Genomic DNA, 21,655 nt, shown 5'->3' on the forward strand with positions numbered 1-21,655 from the left:
AAAGATTCATGCTTTTGACAACTGCCCCACCACGTGGCCCTCTCCCCACTGTTCTAGTACCCACTTCACACTGGAAAGTAGGGAGATTCTCCTACTTTACAGAAGTCTGAATGAGGCAGGAATTCAGCAGAACTGGTTTTGCATGGTCACCAGAGCCTTCTGGGAAAATGACATGTGGTAAAGAAGCCCATCCAAACCTGCCAAAACCAACATGGCAAGGAAAGCGACCTCTGGTTGTGCTTATCACACACTAATGAGTATATATACAGGAGTTTACATGAGTATAATACAGGAACCTCCCTACAGCCCATGACAGTTTACAAATGCCGTGGCTGGCTGCACAGGGATCTTATCCCATACAGTCGAAAAGGGGGAAGAACACTTAGTCCTGGAAAGTGCCCAACTTTTTCTCATAAAATTTAAGAATAAATCACCACTTGTTTAGCATATGATCAAGAAATAATCACAAAAATAGCCAACTAGCTGCCCTCAGGGCTGCTCTACCCATGGAGTAGCCACCCGTTTATTTATTTTTTTACTTTCTTAATAAACCTGCTTTCACTTTACTGTTGGTTCACTCTTTAATTCTTTCATGTGTGAAGCTGAGAACCCGACTTTGGGGTTTTCCCTGTGATATCAGCAAACACCATGGTCTACACTGGGCATCAAAGGGACAATGGTAGTGTAAGGCCTGACATTAAGTTTCAATAAGTAGTATGTGCTGACTTGACATCTGGAACTAGAAAGGCTTGCACAACCTGAGCCCATGTTATCCACCCCCACCACCACCCTGCTCTGCTCATGCAGGTCAAATCCCCCAATTAAACAACCCACCTTATCAGGAAGACTAACTAGCAGTACTTGCCTATTCCAGAATAGCAGCATTTATTACCTGCCAACCCACAGAATTATTTAAACAAGCCAATCACATCTTCCTATGGAAACCAGGGGCACCCCACCCTCCAGCTACTACAAAGCCTGCCTCCCTCCCATCTTGTAAATTCCTGATTTTATCCAAGACTATGCATCAGAATCATCTATAGAAATGTGTAAAACCAGCAGAGCAATTACCCCAAGAGAAGTGATTCCAATGTGAGGGCTCTGGACTGGGCTATGGCTGCCGCATAGTTAGGTCGTGGGTGATTGTGGTGTTCAATCAGGTTGATAACCATTAGTGCACTTCGATAATGCAGCATATCCTGTGCATAGGAATCACCTGGCAATCTTCTTTAAATGCATATTCTAATTCAGCAAGTGGGGGGCGTGGTTTACATCTGAAATTTACAACAAGCTCTCCGTGGCTATTGCTGCTGCAGGTCCAGTTACCAAATTATCCATAGCAAAAATCTAGACCAGTGGCTCTCAGCCTTGAATGGTTTCAGAATCACTGGCAATGTTTAACAATAATTGATACCCAGTCCATACTTTAGATTAATTCATCAGACTTTGTAGACATAAACTCGTGTATCTGCATTTTATCAATGTCTCTAGGAAATTCTGATTGTGTATAACATTTAGAGGTAGTGGTCTCAATGGTTGTTTCTTTTTCTTTTTTTTTTTTTTTGAGATGGAGTTTCGCTCTTGTTACCCAGGCTGGAGCGCAATGGTGTGATCTTGGCTCACCGCAACATCCGCCTCCTGGGATCAGGCAATTCTCCTACCTCAGCCTCCCGAGTAGCTGGGATTACAGGCACGTGCCACCATGCCCAGCTAGTTTTTGTATTTTTAGTAGAGACTAAAATTCTCTTTAGCAGAGACTTGACCTCATGATCCACCCGCCTCAGCCTCCCAAAGTGCTGGGATTACAGGCGTGAGCCCCCGTGCCCAGCCAATGGCTGTTTCTTAACCTGTTTTATTTTTCTTTTGTGATCACTGCCCTAAAGAGCCTTTTTAGGGATATATTTTTTTAATTGCTTCTACTGCTCTTCTCACAAAATTTAAACCACTGATACACCTTATGTATTTGTCTACATACTATGGCCCTTTAGAGGAACACGATCCATTGTAATGAATGAATGTTTATCTCCTCCAACAGCCAATCTTTCTCATTGTGGAGAATATTGACCCTATTGAGAACTCATAGCCTAAAATGACAATCTTTGAGCACCATTCAACTCTCTGGTCCTTTGACTATGATCACAGCTATCAAAATCCCCAGGAAATAAGCAAAACAACCTAGAGAGACTCTGATGTGCAGGAAGCAAAACTCTGTTTTCCATGTTGCACTATCTAATGAGGAGGGGCTCTGGGATTCCCCTACAATGTATTATTAATATACCTTCTTTATACCTGCCTGGCATGGAAAGCCCTGTCCTCTGTTAATGCCTCACTTGTGTGTATGTGTGTCAGGGGTGTCTTCCCCCATGGAGTGAGGTTTTGGTGGTGCCATCACAAAAAGATCCCCTGCTCTGACAAATTAATGAGTCTGTAGCCCATGACAGCCAATCAGATACCGCATTTTTGGAATTTGAGTTTTGAGGTCAGAGACAGAAAGAATGGCCAGGTGTGGTCACCCTGTGACACCCCAATAGAACTATCATCGGTGTCTAAATTTTACCTCCTGCAGTCCTTTCTGAGATGAGCCATCCACATTTCCCTTTCCTCAGCTCCTCCTTACCTTCCAAAGGTTTATTTTTTACTTATTAGTGAAAGTGGCTTTGGTCACCTACAACCAAGCAACCTTAATGATATTCTTTATCTGCAATATATAACCCCACAAGATTATGTTCAACCTACATTTTAGTCTTTTTAAAATAGTAATAAAGGAATAGAGCTCACCCCAGTGGGCACTCCAGGCCCAGGGAGGTATCCTCTTCTCACCAACCTTTGCCTCATACATGGCCTGAGTCTGGGTGCTCAGACAGCTGATATCTGATTGAAGGACTAAGTGACTCATATATAAAAGAAAATAACTTCTGCCCATCTGAGTCAGACACGCTATCAAAACTTGCTAAGGCCCAAAACTGAAAAAGACAGAATATCTAAACATTTTCTTCCTCCTTCCCTCTTTTCTAGTTCTCTGGTAACTTTTTCTGCCCACTGTTTCCAGCTTCCTCAAGCTCTTCCCATGAAGTAACACATATGCTAGGCCAGTCCCAACATCATCGCTAAGAGACATTTATCCATTTTCTTTCCCTGTCCTTCTTTCTGTAAGGCAGCAAATAGGCAACCTGAGACTGGAACAAGCTAAGGACTGAAAGGCCAGCCCAAGCCTTAGTCTTACTGCCCTCAGACTCCAGGCTGTGTTTGATAGCAGGGATCCCGGTGCTGAGACACAGACTGGGCCAGTACCATCGATCTCTGGGAAAACTCATGGCTCCTTGCACCTCTTCACCTTCCTGTCATTCTGCCATGACCAGTCCAACCCCTTTCCCCAAAATATACACTTACTATAATTCTCCAAGGATGAGACTAAAAACTGGAAACTGAAAGTCAATGATTGGCCCAAAAGACCAGGTCTTGACCTCTCAGAGCATGCAAAGGTTACAGCGTAGGTAGGAATGCCACCCTCCCCCAGCCTTTTTTTTTTTCTTTCTATCATGTCAAATCTTAAACTGGAAAGCTTCTTCTCAAAGAGTGAAAAAGATCAATCATCTTTTTATTTCTTTTTCAGCCAGATCTGTGTCTACTTTTGGCTTAGCTCACTTGGTGCCAGACATTGCGGTAAGTTTCTCTTTCTGTAGGTTTCATTTCTTCTGCCTGATGGGTCCTCTCTGGTTTGACCACTGGAGGTAAAATCTGAGGTTTTGTTACAGGAAGAGAAATAAGTTACAGGAAAGGGGTCTTGATCCAGACCCTAAGAGAGGGTTCTTGGATCTCGCTCAACAAAGAATTCAGGGCAAGTCATCAGCACAAAGCAAAACCAAGTTTATTAGAAAAGTAGAGAAATATAAGAATGGCTACTCCATAGACAGAGCAGCCCTCAGAATGGCTGGTTGCCTGTTTCTGTGGTTATTTCTTCATTATAGGCAAAACAAGGGGTGGATTATTCATGCCTCCCATTTTTAGACCATTCAGCATAACTTCCTAACATTATCATGGCATTTGTAAACTGTCATGGTACTGATGGAAATGTAGATCTCTGAGGATGGCTAGAGATCACTCTTGTGGCCATGTTGGTTTGGGTGGGTTTGGGCCGGCTTCTTTACTGCAAACATGTCAGCTAGGCCTTTATGACTTGTGTCTTGTGTTGACCTCCTGTCTCATCCTGTGACTTAGAATGCCTTAACTATCTGGGAATGCAGCCCCGTAGGTTTCAGCTTCATTTTACGCAGTGGCTATTCAGGATGGGGTTGTTCTGGTTCACATGCCTCTGACATTTGTCCCCTCCCTTTAATAAAAGAACTCTTAATCCCAACGGTTGCAGAGAGATGAAGATCCATCTTCTGTAACTTCCTCAGGCTGAATAGTAGCAATGACATTCCAACCTAACTATTTGGTCTCTTGTGTTCAGGGTAGAGAGAAGCTCAATCAGAAAGCATCAGTATGGTGAGGGCCATCCATGACTCTTGAGTTTTAACTAGAGATGATATCTGGAAGATTAATAAATGTTTAGTTTAAGAAAACTTTCTGTAAGCTTGCTCTGTATTTCTACACAAAGAGTATAACAGCAACATATCCCATGAGAATAAAGCAAAGGTATTCCAAGTAAACTTAATTGGAAGGCTTTTCATGAACTGGTGAGCTGTTGGAACTAAGCTGGTGTTGAAATATATACCAATAGCACATCTATATAAACTCAGCCCAAAGAAAACCAAACACCATTTTATAATAACCAATTTGGCAATCCTTTCTATATTATTTTTGTACCAAATAAGCCAAATTTCACCTTTACATTAATGTACTATTAATGTTAAACTCAATTTTTAATAAAACTTTATAGACATATTTACCCAATTTTAACGTTTAACCATAAGGTAATGTACTTTTTTTTTTGAGGCAGAGTCTCACTCTGTCACCCAGGCTGCAGTGCAATGGCGTGATCTCAGCTCACTGCAACCTCCACCTTCTAGGTGCAAGTGATTCTCCTGCTTCAGCCTCCCAAGTAGCTAAGATTACAGGTGCTCACAACCACGTCCATCTAATTTTGTATTTTTGATAGAGACAGGGTTTCATCAATGTTGGTCAGGCTGGTCTCTAACTCCTGACCTCAGGTGATCCACCCTCCTCAGCCTCACAAAATGCTAAGATTACTGGCGTGAGCCACTGCACCTGGCCACCATAAGGTAATATTCTTATAAACCTTTTATAACTGTTTACGTTTTTTCGTGAAAGAGCAGATCAGTGCTCTAAGAAAAACCTGTTGTGCTTCTATTCCAATGTTTAATTTATGAACTGAATTAATACCCTTTTAACTTTAGCCAATATATTTACACACAAAATCTCTGATAACTAATTTCTATAAACATTCCACAACTTGTTTAAACCTCTAGATTTTCTTTCTTACTTAAAACAATTTTTTAACACTTTAGGTATAAAAAAAAAAACCCACATTTCCATGACTTCTTATAATCATTTACCAAAAACGCATTTTACTTTTATTACATACCTTGCATGTAAAAATGTTTCTTTGGTAGTTTTAATTACATGTTATGTTAACTTTTAACAACTTCTGTTGCTGGTGAAAACATTGGCAAATTTGAGACTTTAATCCTGTAGGAGGTGTGGAGTGTAGCCGAGGACACAGGAGGCAGAAATAAGAGTAAGGGCTGACTCTCCTGCATGCCTCTGACAGTTTGACGTTGAGTGAGGAGAAATGAAAGGCTTTTTAGCCTTTAATTCTAAACTCTAAGCTACCCCTGATCAAGCCACAAATAATTTCTTAGAGCTTAATCTAGATTAGCAAATTTAGTATTGGAGATTGGAACCAAAAGCCACAGTTAATAGTAACATATTATAATACTTTCCTTTGCTATTGTTACTTAGAAGTATGTCTTCCTCTGAAGAACTCATGCAAATGAGAACTCTGTAAAACAAGAAGGAATTTGTTTATTTTGTACCTACTGACTGATCCCACATAACACACAATGACCATATGCTTTTATCATGGAAATGCCTGAAATTAGCAATAGATACTGTTTTGCAGGAAGAAACGTTTCAGTGGGTATGGACTTCTTTCTTTTGTGTGGGTCAGGACATGGAGCAGGGGGATGAGGGAAAAGACACACTGAGAAATCAACTTGAAACCATAAGGAAGGCAACCTGGAAACTAATCTTTTACAGCCACCCAGGTCTGGCTTTTTGGGATATTTTTATATTTCTCTTAGGGACTGACTTGTCTCTAATAAAAATGTACCGAGATGCTGTCAGGACATTGATGTCATGAAGACAAAAGGCAGCTGAGGTTAACCACCATTTTAAAACTTTGTCCTACCTGGAGACCTCAGGAAATTTTGTTGTGCAAATGCAGGACCATTTAGTAGACTGAGAGCCCCTTTCCCACTGGTCTCCGCCCCTAATTTCTCTGCTGAAAAGCAGCTGCTCCCTGGTCCCCCCTCCCACAGGGAGGCCTCTTCACCTGCATTTGTGTCTTCTGCATCCCTGTCAGTCAAAGGGGCCTCCTTGGGTGGGGGCCTTGAAGGTATCAGACAGGCCCTGACTCAGAGTCTGGGGAGGAGAGGGACAGTGGAGAGGAGGAACCAGCAGGACTTCTCTTCCCCACTGCACTGTGCAGGGCTCTGCAGCCTCTCTTGCAGATCTGCCAAGAACTCAGCTGGGGCTGAAGGCAACATCGGTGCAAAGGCTGAAGGAGGAGTAGGGGGCAGGGTAGGGGAGGAAAAGGAATTGCACAGGAGGAAGGGAAGGGACTTTGTCTTCAGAGGCTGTTTTGTTGGCCAATTTGTTGTGGTGCTTTATTACTCCATGGAGTTTTTTTGTGCATCTATGGGGTTTCTTGAGATATTAAAAGTCTGTTTTGACAGAAGATCTATATTTCATTAGGGCTTTCAAAGATCATTGGCAAGAGGCTCTGATTAACAAGAAGGAGAAATACAGGAGGGACAGTCTTACAGGAGTTGCAATCCTGGTTGATTGGAAGGTGAGGATTAGTGAGCTGCACAGCAGTGGTGACTTGGGGCTGCCCAGCTCTAGCTTTCCCTTGGTCCTGCCCAGGCACCTGGTCTTGTCTATGCCATGAAAGAACACACACATGCACACAAACATATACATCACACATGCACACATGCACACAAATACACACACACCATATTCCCTTAGAAACTTCTCCATGTTGGAACAGAAGAAAAGAGAGGGGATTTGCCAAGCAAAATTTATGCATTTATAGAAAATTTGAAAAGATTAAAGAGTATGTATCCCCTTCATCCAGTTTCATTAATGTCAATATCTTACATTACTATAGTATTGTGAAAGGAAAATATCTCAGGCCCCCAAAATCACTATGGAAGACTCCAGCTAGAAACTGCTTAGAGCAAACCTGCCTCCCGTTCTATTCAAAGTCACCCCTCTGCCCACTGAGATAGAAGCATATATCTGATTGCCTCCTTTGGAAAGGCTAATCACACACTCAAGAGAATGTAGCCCTTTGTGTATCACCTAACTGTGACCTGGAAGCCCCCTCCCCACTTCCAGTCTTCCTTCCTTTGCTTCAAGTTGTCCTGCTTTTCCAGATGGAACCAATATACTTCTTACAAATATTGACCGATGTCTCCTGTCTCCCTAAATGTATGAAACCAAGCTGTGCCTGACCACCATGCGCACATGTCGCCAGGAATTCCCGAGGCCATGTCAAGGGCACGTCCTCAACCTTGGCAAAATCAACTTTCTAAATCAACTGAGACCTGTCTCAGAATTTCAGGGTTTACAGGACCTTTGTAAAAGCTAAGAAATTAACAATGGTACAATATTATTAACTAAACCACAAGCTTCCTTCAAATTTCTGCCATGTTTTCACTAACTCTTGTTATTTGTACTTCTTTGCTTCTGGCATTGTCACCTACTCTGAGTCACCTTGTGCCATTTTTTTTGTGTGCCATTCCTACAGTTGGCCATTTCTCCAAGGACCCTCATTTCTTTGTATTGGAAAATGGTATTCAGAAACCAAGATCTGGATGTTGGGTGTGCTCATTGATGCTGGAGTGTTACTGCTTCCAGATCCTCTAAGTGTGTAGAGACAGAAAATACATGCATGTATACCAACCCCCATGTACAGAAGTGTCAACAGCCATGCTAAAATAGTTCCATAACCCCCAAATATCCTGTGTGGCCTATTACAGTAAACCATTTCCCACTCCCTGCACCACTGTCAACCTCTGCTCTGTTTTCCTTTCTTACAGTTCCACCTTTTCCAGATCCTCACACAAATGTAATTGTACAATAATAGTAACTTCAGGAGTGTGGCTTATTTTACTGAGTAAACTCCAATTAGTATGCTTCTATGTTGCTGCATAAATCAGCCACTGCCTCTCTGTGTTGCTGATTAATACTGCATATTACGGGTGCACTAGAATCAGTTCATTTACTCACCTTTTGAAGAACATCTTGTGTATTTTTAGTTTTTGAAATTTATGAATAAAGCTGTTATTAACATTTGTATATGGTTTTTGTGTGAACAAACATTTTCAGTTCCCTTGGTTAATATCCAGGAATGGCAAAAGCTTGGCCCTAAAACTGTGTGTTTAATTTTATAAGAAATTGTCATACTGTCTTCCAAAGTAGCTATGTTATTTTAAATTTCTCACCATTAACGAATGAGGTGTTACCAGCTTTTTAAATTTAAAATGAATGTAGTACATATTTGGTGGTGTCTCATTTTAGTTTTAATTTTCATTTCTCATATGAAAAATGATGTTAAGTATGTTTTATTATGTTCATTTGCTGTTCATTGACATTCTTTCATGAAGTGTCTATTCAGTTGTTTGACTCACTGAAAAACTTGAATTGCCTGTATTTTTATTGTTGAGTTTTAAAAGTTCTTCATGTAAATTTAGATAAAAATTTCTTTATTATATATAGTCTTGGAAAATATTTTATTTTTCTTTAGGTATGTCTTCTTTCTCTTAACAGTGTTTTGTAAGGACCAAAAATTGTGTTTTAATAAAGTCTGATTTTTAATTTATTTATTTTATAAACAATATTTTGGTATTGTCATTTTTAACAGCAAAAGTAACATTATTGATTTGATTTGAACACCTATAACAATGCCTGACAAGTAAGTATTTATACAGTGTAGGAATACATAAATTAATAAAGAAATAAATGAGTGAAAACTCCTGGTGAGACATTTTCAGACAGAGTAAAAACTTGCTGAGCTGACCAGTTCTGCCACTTTGTTCGTGGAAGACCCAGCTCTGTCAGGCTGCTTTGAAGGGCAGCTTCTCAACTTCCACAGGGGCAGAGGGGAGCCCACCTGGGTGGAGATTGGGTGAAGTAACAGGTGCTACCTGTCCTGCCATGGGGGCTTAGGAAATGAAGACCCCAGAATGGGAAAGAAGGCTCATAGCTGCCAAAAGAGCCTGCCTCCCACAGATCTGCAAAACTTGACCAGGAAACCACCAAGAACTGCTTTCTTGAATAGACTACTTATTCATGGTATTAAGAGGTTTATCTGAAACCTTGAAGCAATTTGAGTTCAGCAATAACAGTGCATACAGGATCCACCAAGACAAAGTAAAACCATGCATATCAAAATAGTGCTGAGGTTCTTATGCATACTGGACAACCAGTGCCGAGTAATAGATCCTAGACATTTACGACCTTGAAGGATATGAAGAAAGATGAATTAGCAAGTAAACTCAAAGCTGCCCTTCATCATTTGTTCATGCAGTAAAACATTTCTCAAACAGTCATAATGTGATTATGAAACACAATGGAAACCATTATTGGGTGCAGTTATAATGTATAAATAAGTGTTCTCATTTGGTAGAGTTCTTTTTGAAAATAAAGAAATTCATTCATGTCACATTTAAAGAAAGTTATAAATGGAAACTCAATAAATTAGTTAGAAAACACAAACTTTATGCAGTTCTTCAGTTCTGTTCTCTCCAAAAATAGCAACTGTCCTTCTTCCCCTGGAGAAATCTGAATTAGTCAGCAGCACTAAATATCATCATTGTTGTTATTATTAATTATTGTTCATTGTTTCATAGCCACTGTGTGCTGTCTTGGGTGTTTGAAAGGTCTAGTGAAGACCACATAGGGTTGATAATTGTTCCTGCAAAAAGCAGATAGAGCCAGGACACCTGGGCATGCACACCAACACCTCCACCCACCCACAAACACTTACACAGCATCACATACCAGAGACACAGTGGTATTTGGTCAGAAAGAAAAATCTCAGTGGGCTTGGGACTTCATCATTTTTTTGTTTTTGTTCTTTTCTATTCTATCTTTCTTAACTTAACTTTCTTTCTTTTTCCTTCCTCCCTTCCTCCCTCCCTTCCTTCCCACCTTCCTTCTTTTCTTCCTTTCTCCCTCCCTTCCTACCTTCCTTTTCTCCTTCCTGTGTGAAGACAGGTGCTGGGAGTGGTAGTAAGACATTGGGAAGAAATAAGAGTGAAGAAAAGAAGGATATGGAGAAGGCTGTGGGAGTGCTGACTGGGTGGAGTGTGGAGGATGGAGAAGCCTGGGGGGATAGAGTGTGGAGGATGGAGAAGGAAGGCTGGGGGGCTGGCTGGGTGGAGTGTGGAGGATGGAGAAGGAAGGCTGGGAACAGTGGCTGGGTGAAGTATGGAGGATGGAGAAGGCTGGGGGCACTGGCTGAGTGGGGTGTGGAGGATGGAGAAGGCTGGGGGCACTGGCTGAGTGGAGTGTAGAGGATGGAGAAGGAAGGCTGAGGGCATTGGCTGGGTGGAGTGTGGAGGATGGAGAAGGAAGGCTGGGGGCACTGGCTGGGTGCAGTGTCACGATGTCTTAACTTTCTGCTCTCTCATTTCACCTTCCTGGGACCCCTGGGTAAACCAGTCTCCCAGACATCCCTATCTGAGGCTCTGCTTGTGGAGATCATTCTAAGACTCAGAGGCCTTTCATCTTTGGCTACTGCTGTTCTCTCCCTCTCAGCTGCACAAGTCCCTTTGCCACAGCTGTGGCCGATTCTTCCCAAACCTTCCCAGTCTGTATGGTTATGCCAGTAACCAGCTCTCTTTTGCCATGAAACCCAATGCCTGTAAGTCTTGGTCATCTCATAATACACTTGAACCATTTCATTTCTCCTCAATCAGTTTATAAATTGCAACTGCCATAGCTATGTAAGAGTTCTGAGTTTTGTTACTGAGGTAGGAGGTAGGTAAGACTTGATGCTAGACCAGATTTAAGGCTGGTTAAAACCAGAGAGGTACTGAAAGCTCCTCTACATAAGACACGCCCACCAGCACCAGGACAGTTTGCCACTGCCGTGGCTACATCTGAAAATTTTCATCTCTTACCATGGCAACACTCAGAAGTTACTGTCCATTTTCAAGCTATTTTTGAATAACCCACCCCTTCATTAACACATCATAAAAACTGGGTATAAATATGACTGCAAAAGTGCCCCTAGGCTGCTACTACTCAGCAGCTCTGTTCCAAGGGAGCAGCAGACACAGAGCTGTAACTCTGCCACTGACTCAATAAAGCTGTTTCCACGTGGGCTGCAGTGGCTCAAACTTGTAATCCCAGAACTTTGGGAGGCTGAGGCAGGTGAATCACTTGAAGTCAGGAGTTTGAGACCAGCCTGGCCAAGATGGTGAAATTTCATCTCTACTAAAAATACAAAAATTAGCTGTGTGTGATGATGCATCCCTGTAATCCCAGCTACTCAGGATGCTGAGGCAGAAGAATCACTTGAACCAGGAAGGTGGAGGTTGTAGTGAGCCAAGATTGCACCATTGCATTCCAGGCTGGGTGACAAGAGCAAAACACTGTCCGAAAAAAAGAAAAATAATGCCTGCTAGAGAGATACATCTCCTCTGGTACCTCTAGCAGAATTCTAGTCCTGGGCTTATTTTGGATGGTAGGGTATTAATTACTGCCTCCATTTCAGAACTTATTAGTCTATTTAGGGATTTGACTTCTTTCTCGTTTAGTCTTGAGAGGGTGTATGTGTCCAAGAATTTATCCATTTCTTCTAGATTTTCTAGTTTATTTGTATGGAGTATTTTTACTGTTTATAGTATTTGCTAATGATAGTTTGTATTTCTGTGGGATCAGTGGTGATAGCTCCTTAATCATTTTTTACTGTGTCTATTTGATTCTTCTCCCTTTTCTTCTTTATTAGTTTGGCTAGTGATCTATTTGTTAACCTTTTCAAAAAATCAGCTCCTGGATTCACTGATTTTTTTGGAGTATTTTTTGTGCTCTATCTCCTTCAGTTCTGCTCTGATCTTAGTTATTTTTTTGTCTTCTGCTAGCTTTTGACTTTGTTTTCTCTTGTGTCTTAGTTCTTTTAATTAAGACATTAGGGTGTCAGTTTCAAATCTTTCCTGCTTTTTCCAGTGGACATTTAATCCTATAAATTTTCCTCTAAACACTGCTTTAGCTGTGTTCCAGAGATTCTGGTATGTTGTGTCTTTGTTCTCATTGGTTTCAAAGAACTTACTTGTTTCTGCCTTAATTTCATTATTTACCCAGTTGTTATTCAGGAATAGGTTGTTCTGTTTCCACGTAGTTGTGCAGTTTTGGGTGAGTTTTTTAATCCTGAGTTCTAGTTTGATTGCACTGTGGTGTGAGACTGTTATGATTTCCATTTTTTTGCATTTGCTGAGGAGTGTCTTATTTACAATTAGGTGGTAAATTTTAGAATAATCGTGATGTGGTGATGAGAAGAATGTTTATTCTGTTGATTTGGTGTGAAGAGTTCTGTAGATGTCTATTAGGTCTACTCGGTCCAGAACTGAGTTCAAGTCATGAATAACCTTGCTAATTTTCTGTCTCATGGATCTGTCTAATATTGACACAGTGGGGTGTTAAAGTCTCCTATTATTATCATGTGGGAGTCTAAGTCTCTTTGTAGGTCTCTAAGAACTTGCCTTATGAAGCTGGGTGCTCCTGTATTAGGTACATATATATTGAGGATAGTTAGCTCTTCTTATTGTGCTGATTCCTTTATCATTATGTAATGCCCTTCTTTGTCTTTTTTGTTCCTTGTTGGTTTAAAGTCTGTTTTTTCAGACACTAGGGTTGCAACCCCTACGTTTTTTGCTTTCCATTTGCTTGGTAAATGTTCCTCCATTCCTTTTTATTATTTTTGCTTTTGAGACAGAGTTTGGCTCTTGTTGCCAGGCTGGAGTGCAATGATGTGATCTTGACTCACTGTAACCTCTGCCTCCTGGGTTCAAGTGATTCTTCTGCCTCAGCCTCCCAAGTAGCTGGGACAACAGGCATGCACCATCATGCCCAGGGAATTTTTTTTTTTTTTTTGTATTTTTGGTTGAGATGGGGTTTCTTTATATTGATCAGGCTGGTCTTGAATTTCCAAACTCAGGTGATCCTTCTGCCTTGAGCCCCCAAAGTGCTCAGATTATAAGCATGAAACGCCGCACCTGGCACCTCCATCCCTTTATTTTGAGCCTATGTTTGTCTTTGCATGTGAGATCAGTCTTCTGAATACAGTACATTGATGGGTCTTGACTCTTTATTCAGTTTGAGGCCAGCACTATCCTGATACCAAAATCTGGCAGAGACACAACGAAAAAATAAAATTTCAGGCCAATATCCATGATGAACATTGATGTGAAAATCCCCAATATAATACAGACAAAATGAATCCAGCAGCACATGAAAAAATCTACCACGATCAAGTTGGCTTTATCCCTGGGATGCAAGGCTGGCTATGCAAATCAATCAGCATAATCTATCACATAAACAAAACCAATGACAAAAACCACATGATTATTTCAACAGATGCAGAAAAAAACCTTTGATAAACTTCAACACTCCTTCATGCTAAAAACTCTCAATAAACTAGGTGTTGATGGAATGTATCTCAAAATAATAAGAGCTATGTATGACAAACCCACAGCCAATATCATACTGAATGGGCAAAAGCTGGAAGCATTCTCTTTGAAAACCAGTTAGAGACAAGGATGTCATCTCTCACCACTCCTGTTCAACATAATATTGGAAGTTCTGGCCAGAGGAATCAGGCAAGAGAAAGAAATAAAATGTTTTCAAATAGAAAGGGAGGAACTCAAATGGTCTGTTTGCAGATGACATGATTGTATATTTAGAAAAGCCCATCATCTCAGCCCAAAATCTCCTTAAGCTGATAAGCAACTTCAGCAAAGTCTTAGGATACAACATTAATGTGCAAAGATCACAAGCATTTCTATACAGCAATAAGACAGAGAGCCAAATCATGAGTAAACTCCCATTCACAATTGCTACAAAGAGAATAAAATACCTAAGAATACAACTTACAAGGGATGTGAAGGACTTCAAAAAGAACTACAAACCACTGCTCAAAGAAGTAAGAGAGGCCAGGCGCGATGGCTCAGGCCTGTAATCCCAGCACTTTGGGAGGCTGAGGTGGGTGGATTATGAGGTCAAGAGATCCAGACCATCCTGGTCAACATGGTGAAACCCCATCTCTACTAAAAATACAAAAAATTATCTGGGCATGGTGGCATGTGCCTGTAATCCCAGCTGCTCAGGAGGCTGAGGCAGGAGAATTTCCTGAACCCAGGAGGTGGAAGTTGCGGTGAGCCGAGATCAGGCCATTGTACTCCAGCCTGGGTAATGAGCGACACTCCATCTCAGAAAAACAAAAAGAGAGAGGACACAAACAAATGGAAAATCATTCTATGCTCATGGATAGGGAGAATCAGTATTGTGAAAATGACCATACTTCCCAAAGTAATTTATAGATTCAATGCTATCCCCATCAAGCTACCATTAACTTTCTTCACAGAATTAGAAAATAACTACTTTAAAGTTTATATGAAACCAAAAAAGAACCTGTATAGCCAAGACAATTCTAACCAAAACCAACAAAGCTGGAGGCGTCACACTATCTAACTTCCAACTATACTACAAGGCTACAGTAACCATAAAAGCATACTACTAGCACCAAAACAGAGATATAGACCAAGAGAACAGAACAGAGTCCTTAGAAATAACACCACATCTACAACCATCTGATCTTTGACAAACCTGACAAAAACAAGCAATGAGGAAAAGATTCTCTGTTTAATAAATGGCATTCGGGAAACTGGCTAGCCATATGCAGAGAACTGAAACTGGACCCCTTCTTTACATCTTATACAAAAATTAACTCAAGATGGATTAAAGACTTAAACATAAGATCTAACACTATAAAAACCCTAGATTAAAATCTAGGCAATATCATTGAGGACATAGGCATGGGCAATGACTTCATAACTAAAACACCAAAAGCAATGGCAACAAAAGCCAAAATTGACAAATGGGATCTGATTAAACTAAAGAGCTTTTGTACAGCAAAAGAAACTATCGTAAGAGTGAATAGGCAGCCTACAGGATGGGAGAAAATTTTTGCAATCTGTCCATCTGACAAAGAACCTACAAGTTTCTACAAGAAACTTTAACAAATTTACAAGAAAAGAATTTGAACAGACACTTATCAAAAGAAGACATTTATGCAGCCAACAAACATATAAAAAAAAAACCTCATCATCACTGGTCATTAGAGAAATACAAATCAAAACCACAATTAGATGCCATCTCGTGCCAGTTAGAATAGTGATCATTAAAAAGTCAGGAAAAACTAGATGCTGGAGAAGATGTGGAGAAATGAAAATGCTTTACACTGTTGGTGGGAGTGTAAATTAGTTCAACCATTGTGGAAGACAGTGTAGTGATTTCTCAAGGAACTATAACCAGAAAACCATTTGACCCAGCAATCCCATTACTGAGTATATACCCAAAGGTTTATAAATCATCCTACTATAAAGACATATGCACACATATGTTTCTTGCAGCACTGTTCACAATAGGAAAGACTTGGAACCAACCCAAATGCCAATCAATGATAGACTGGATAAAGACAAGGTGGCACATATACACAATGGAATACTATGCAGCCATAAAAAAGGAAGAGTTCATGTCCTTTGCAGGGACATGGATGAAGCTGGAAACCATCATTCTCAGTAAACTAACATAGGAAGAGAAAACCAAACACCACATGTTCTCACTCATAAGTGAAAGTTGAACAATGAGAACATATGGACACAGGGAGGGGAACATCACACACCAGGGCCTGTCAGGGGGTGGTAAGCTAGGGGAGGGATAGCATTAGGAGAAATACCTAATGTAGATAAAGGGTTGATGGGTGCAGCAAATCCCCATGGCACATGTATGCCTATGTAACAAACCTGGAAGTTCTGCACATGTATCCCAGAACTTAAAATTTATTTAAAAAAAAAACCTGTTTTCTACCAACAGCTCACTCTTGAATTCCTTTCTGAATGAAGCCAAGAAACTGCCTTACATAGCCACTGAATAATTTTGTAAACTTGAGTATGTTTATCAACTTCTCTGAGTCTCAGAATCTGTGATGAAAACACGATGATTACAGTAACTAGATTTCAGACTCATGATGAAGACTAAACAGAATCCTGTATTCCCAGGACCTAGATTCTGGCCTCTAGGTCCTACTTCTCACTAAAGTAACACAGTGCTTTTTTCTGAGTAATGCCAATTCCAGGTACCGAAATGTACAAAATGATCCTGGGGCATATTTTTCTCACATAAATTAGGAAGATGCCATGTGACAAAGATCCAGAGGCCTAGTAATAGAATTCCCCTTAGCCTAAAATTGAGCATCAAAAAATACTAATCAAAAAATACAGATGGAAACAATCAAGTTATACAAATCTATGAGTTCAATAGATAATTTAAAGCCATATTGTTCAGCGCTTGCTGGTGATAGCTGGTGCACACTCACTCCACATGTTGATAAACAAAGGGGAAAGCTGTGTGCCCTTTTTTGCTGTTGTGGTTGCTCCTTTATCTAAACTGTACTGTAGAGTATCCATACAGTTAATGAGTAAAATTATTTTCTTATTTTTGGAAGAGCTCCAGCTAATAAAAAGAAATAGCAGAATTTTAGAAAGGAATATCTTCTCAGCCATTAATAAAGTGATGAATCTAGGTAGTGATCACCAGTGGAAGCTGAAGTCCCATGGAAGGTAGGGCATGTTTTAATTGAGAAAGTACATGGACAGCACTTGAGCCACTGTCAAGTCTTGAGTCACGAAATGTGGGGCAGCTGCACTCTGTCTGACTCATGAGGCTGTGCAGTACAAGTACCTGGAATCACCTATGACATATTTTGCCTTCAAAATAAAACCTGAACCTTATCAAAACTCTAGGCTTAATTGCCAGCTTATAAGACTAAAGTAACCACTTAAACAAAACCACAATGAAGCAATTAGCTATATTCACAGGATAAGACACTTCAGAGAGCAGATGACCTAGCAATTTATCCAAGAAGTCTGTAGCTTTAAAGAGGAAAGGTGGGTTGTTACAAAATAAAAGACAATTCAGTAACATAAGAGAATGCATTGTGTGGACTTACTATTCTGATTTAAATCAATCAACTATAAGAAAATGAGAAAAAGGAGAAAAAATTAAATATGGACTGAATATAAGTTAATTTAAATAAAGTATTAGCAATGTGTTAGATGCTTTAATAGCACAGATAATTTGTTAGGTGTTATTTTTGTTAGATGTAAATTTGTTAGGTGTTATAATACTGGAAGTTATGTTAAAATTACTTTGTATTTTTCATTCATTTCAAGAGCATTTATTACTGCTTGTTGAAATATTTAATTAACTGTTTAAACCTTTATCAGATAATTCCGAATCTGTGTCTCCTCACTGTTGTCATGTTTATTGCTTTTTTTCTGATATAGCCTGAGCTTTTTCCTTGTTCTTTCTACATCAAATAAGATAGATCATATCCTGGCTATTTGAATATTATGCTATATCACTCTGGGTCTCATTTAAATCCTGTGGAGAATCCTAGCGTTATTGTTTTAGCAGGCAAGCAGCAAGGTTGAGTTGAGGCCGCACATTCTGACAATCTTCCCTGGTTGTGGTTTCAACATCATTCCCAATGTCAAAGACTTTGCAGTGCCCTTCAGACCTGTTCCATGTGTCTGTGCCCAGTGAGCAGTCCTGAGACTGTGCTACACTAGGTCTGGAGTTCAGGAGAGCTTTTCTATGTGCTTTCCAAGATACACTGTTTCTTGACTTATAGGTAAATAATTTTTTAAAAATACAGTTTGTGACCTTTTAAAAATGAGAAAATTAGGCCCATCACAGTGGCTCACTCCTATAATACCAGCACTTTTGGAGGCCGAGGCAGGTGGATCACGAGGTCAAGAGATTGAGACCATCCTGGTCAACAAGGTGAAACCCTGTCTCTACTAAAAATAAAAAACTTAGCTGGGCATGGTGGTGTGCACCTGTAGTCCCAGCTACTTGGGAGACTGAGGCAGGAGAATTGCTTGAACCCAGGAGGCAGAGGTTGCGGTGAGCTGAGATTGTGCCATTGCACTCCAGTTTGGGTAACAACAGCAAAACTCCATCTCAAATAAATAAATAAATAAATATGAGAAAATTATTTGTTTTTATCACTCAAATTTTTCTTAGAGACATAGGAGCCTATTGTGCACATAATTTCTAAATTGCTTTTTTTAACTTAAAATTTATCTTGGAGAAAAAGCAACATGAATTTTTTTCAATATAAAAATATTCTTTATCTCTTTTTATAGGTAAATAATACTCCATTCTGTGGAGGTACCACAGCTTATTCTGCCAGTTTCCTATTGGGAGGCATGTGTTTGATTTTGGCTTCTTGCCACATCTACTTTTAATAGAGTTAAGCCCTTGTCTCTAAACCAACCCGTGGGAAGATAGACACATAGCCCACTTGTAATTCTGATCTTCCTTTATGCATTACCAACATCGGGAATCTCATTGTCCTTCCCACATAGGTTCTGGGTAGCAGATCAAAGGCTGATCAGGAAACCGTTGAAGAAGAGTGTCTGCCTTTTCTCCTCATATAAATCGCAAGCCAGAAAGTGATGCTCTATTGTCTTTGGAAGCCCCAATGCCAGCAAACAGGATGGAAAGTCACCACAGAGTCTGTTACCTGGCAAGCCCATTTGTGCTCTTCTTTTTTTGTTCAAATTTTGCAGCCAAATCCCAGCTGTAGAGCTGTCTCTTAGCAACCAACGGGAGCTGGCTGTTCTTTGGGAATTCCCCATGAAATAACATAAGGCATTTTCTGATCCAACCTCTGCAAAGAAAAGGTAACACAGAGACAGCTACAAAAGATGAGAGGAGGGGGAAACTCATAAATGTCCTCCACCCTCTTTCCACCCCAACACCCACACACACATTATCCCAGAAGTGCCAGCATAGAAGAATAAGCTTTTTGTAAGCACAAAGTCTCTGCGTGTCATTCCAGGGCTGCTGTGCAATAGCTACATTTAGAAAGTTCCAGGAGAAAATAAACTGATTAACAAGCAGTGAAACATGCAAATTATGCCTCACTTAGTCTCAGTTTCAGGAAAGTCCAGATGACGCCTGGGATTCTAAGAGTCTCTGTCCAGGCTGGCCTCCTGGAGAAAGTGGTGGAGCTTGTCTTCTTCCACAGGGATCCCCTGGAGTCCACTCAGGAGACAAGATGCATCTGGCCTTGGGCTGCACTGTGGACCCCACTGTGGCCTCACCACTCCCAGGTTGACCTCAGGCAATAAACCAAGTTCCAGATCTGGTCACTTCTGCAGCATAACTTACCTGGCCCATGTTTTATGCAGAAATCTGACAAGGTGCCTATGTGGAAACACTCTTTCTTTAAACATTTAGAGATTCATTTATTTTTGTTTATTTATTTTAAAAGGTAATAATCATTCAATATTTTCCTTTTCCTGGGATATCTGTAACTGGTTTATTCAAAATTAGAGAATATCCTAATTTGGGAGCAATGGAGGTGGTGTCTTTAGTGAAAGCAGGCTCTAAAGACTGAGGCTTCCCCACGCATTACCTTCGAGAGGTCTGGCCCTTCCTCTCACTCTCCTCATTTGTCACCCACACTGGGAAATCCTCTTGCCCAGGGACTGGGTACCGGGTCCCAGGGAGGACAGTATTGTTATAACCTATCTAAACATTAGTGCCTTTATCTGTGTGTCCTTCAAAGAGTGTTCTAATGATTAAATGTAAAAATAGATGTGAACATGTTTTAAAACTGCAAATAGCTACTCCAGTGTAAGCACTGTCAGCCACACGGTTGTGGTCGAGCTGCCCTCGAGCTCACATATGAGGCATTGTGCTAGATACTTTACCTCCAGTCCATACAAGCAAGGCATAATTCCCATGCTACAATGAAGAAAAGCCAGCCATGCTCATCAGGGGCCTCTCCCCAGGTCACCCTGGCATTCTCTGCTATGTGGTGCTGGGGCTGAGAGTCTAGAGCCCTGAGTGGCTGCCTCCAGTTGGGTTGTGCCAAGGTGAGGCACTGAGCAGTCATCAGTCTGAGGCTTGGTGGGGCTCTCTTCCTGAGTCTGCATCCTAGTTTCATTTTTGCTGCAGCAGTGTGCAGCTACAGGTCCTTTTCCTTTGCACTCCTTAGCACTGGGCTCAGAACACCAACCAGGGCATGAGCAACACATGACAATCTAAGATCTAAGGCCAAGCATCCCCTCAGAGGCCCCAACCTCAGCACAGCTAAGTTGCTCCAACAGTCTGAGAGTTGGCTGCTTGAGACTCTCCAAGATTTGACAGGTGGTGCCTGTCTCTGAGCTCCTGGATTTTGTAATGTCATTTCTGCTTTGTTTCCCAAAGACTAAGGGTAGCACCTGTTAAGTTCTGAATACCTAGGTTAATTCAGCATCTCCTTTTTGCTCCATCTGTCTCTAACACTTACTTACCTAATTCCTTGTATTTTGTAACACTCTTTTTAAAAATCTAATGAATTGGCTGGGTGCAGTGGCTCACACCCGTAATCCCAGCACTTTGGGAGGCCAAGGAGGGCAGATCATGAGGTCAAGAGATGGAGACCATCCTGGCCAACATGGTGAAACCCCATCTCTACTAAAAATACAAAATTAGCTGGGTGTGGTGGTGCACATTTGTACTCTCAGCTACTTGGGAGGCTGAGGCAGAAAAATTGCTTGAACCCAGGAGGGGGAGGTTGCAGTGAGCTGAGATCATACCACTGCACTCCAGCCTGGCAACTGGAGATGGAGCGAGACTCTGTCTCAAAAAAAAAAATTGAATAAATTTCTATTTCCTGAATCAATGCACTTGCTCAAAGGTCCCTAGGCTGAATAGTGGTGGCCCTGGAAGCCAGCAGATAATCTGAACTGCAAAGCTCACATTCCTTCCTTTGCCTCACACTGTGTTAGTGATTGGCTTTTATCACAGATCTTAAGTTACAGACTCACTTCAGGACCATTGCTCATACAATCGGCCTTCTGTATTTACGGGTTTTTGCATCTGTGTATTCAATCAACCACAAATCAAATATATTCACAAAAATGAAAATAGAAAATAACAATATGACAATAACATAATGATACAAGCCAGGTGCTATGACTCACTCCTGAAGTTCCAACTACTTACTTGGGAGGCTGAGGCAGGAGGATCACTTGAGCCCAGAAGCTAGTATCGCACCACATACTCCAGTCTCAGGGACAGAGTAAGATTCCAAGTGAGACCTTGCCTCTATACAAAAGAA

The 21,655-nt window shown here is 40.9% G+C and overlaps 1 long non-coding RNA gene across 2 annotated transcripts in view; it reads right to left on the reverse strand.

Annotated features, from left to right (window-relative positions):
- Positions 1 to 1,545: 1,545 nt before the first annotated feature.
- LOC128930806 (uncharacterized) overlaps positions 1,546 to 21,655 on the reverse strand; it is a 163,560-nt gene continuing 143,450 nt past the window's right edge. The window contains exons 3-4 of one of the 2 annotated variants that reach the window (XR_013526849.1): positions 19,067 to 19,213; positions 1,546 to 5,965 (exon numbers count right to left, since the gene is read on the reverse strand). This is a non-coding gene — a long non-coding RNA (uncharacterized LOC128930806). Of the gene's footprint in view, positions 5,966 to 9,296; positions 19,214 to 21,655 lie in introns of those variants that run through there. The other variant, XR_013526848.1, reaches the window with a different exon arrangement.

This window comes from Callithrix jacchus, chromosome 15 (assembly GCF_049354715.1).
Source record: "Callithrix jacchus isolate 240 chromosome 15, calJac240_pri, whole genome shotgun sequence".
NCBI classification, from domain to species: domain Eukaryota; kingdom Metazoa; phylum Chordata; class Mammalia; order Primates; family Cebidae; genus Callithrix; species Callithrix jacchus.